Consider the following 1,420-nt stretch of genomic DNA (forward strand, 5'->3'; position numbering starts at 1 on the left):
AGTGTGATATAGTGAAACGACAGAACAATTAATAACGTCAATAAAGAAACAACATTTAACAAGAAGCAGTTAGACATGGAAGCATCAATAAGCAAGTAGCAAGCAAGTCGGGGAAGGGAACAGGCTAAACAGGTAATTTGGCGACGCATAGGTGCTCGTCACCACACCTATACACCACACACATGGAATTTCACATAGCAAGCAAGTCGGGGATCCCTAATCCCTCGAGTCAAGGTTAGACCAAATACTTACCTCAAGCCAACGGGTATTTCAAAGCTCAAAGACCGCTTTACCTCTCGATTCCACCACCACTCCACTCATATCTAGCCATATTCAACTTAATAACATCAATTAACGCTTAAGAAATTAGTTCCAATGCCTAATTATAGATTTCCCCAACATTTTCCCCAAAAAGTCAAAAATCGACCCCGGACCGCTTGGTCAAAACCCGAAATTCGGACCAAAACCCGATTACCCATTCACCCCCAAGCCTGGATATACAATTGGTTTTGGAAACCGACCTTAATTTGAGGTCTATATCCCCAAATTTCAAAATTCCTAAGTTCTACCCTAAAAGCACCCAATTCCACCATGATAACCCTAGATTCTAGGATGAAACCTTGTGAAAAGTGGTAAAAGATTAAAAGAAATGAGTTAAGAATCATTTACCTATGATTCGGGGAATAATTAATTTTTGGAAAATCGCCTATTGAAGTTTAGGTTTTGAAAAATGGGAGAACGAATGAAAAATCTCGTCCAAATTTGATTTGAACAGTTGCAGGTATCGCATTTGCGATCACAGGTTCGCAAATGCGAACTCGCAAATGTGGAATTTACTTCGCAAATGCGATAGCCTGGCCTGCTAGCATCGCAAATGCGAACAAGTGTTCGCAAATGCGGCCTGTTCCCATCGCAATTGCGACACTGAGCTTCGTAAATGCGAAGGTCCCCTCCCAGCCTTCTGATCGCAAATGTGAAATATCTTCGCAAATGCGATGCTCGCAAATGCGAAGTCTGCAGACCTGAAGCACACCAGCAAAATTCTTTAAGTCCAAATCACTCTGTAGCCTATCCAAAACTCACCCGAGCCCATGGGGCTCGAAACCAAACATGCACACAAGTCTCAAAACAACATACAAACTTGCTCATGCGATCAAATCGCCAAAATAACATCTAGAACTATGAATTGAGCACCAAATTGCATGAAATTTTCAAGATAGTTTCAAAACTTCTATTTTCTCAACCAAAGGTCCGAATCACGTCAATTCAATTCCGTTTTTCACCAAATTTCACAGAAAAGGTTTTAATATCATAACGGACCTGTACCGGGCTTCGAAACCAAAATACGGGCCCGATACCAACAAGATCAAATCTTTTAAATTATTACATTTTCAGTCTTATCAATTTTCTTCAAAAATTC

This window comes from Nicotiana attenuata, unplaced genomic scaffold, assembly GCF_001879085.1.
Source record: "Nicotiana attenuata strain UT unplaced genomic scaffold, NIATTr2, whole genome shotgun sequence".
NCBI classification, from domain to species: domain Eukaryota; kingdom Viridiplantae; phylum Streptophyta; class Magnoliopsida; order Solanales; family Solanaceae; genus Nicotiana; species Nicotiana attenuata.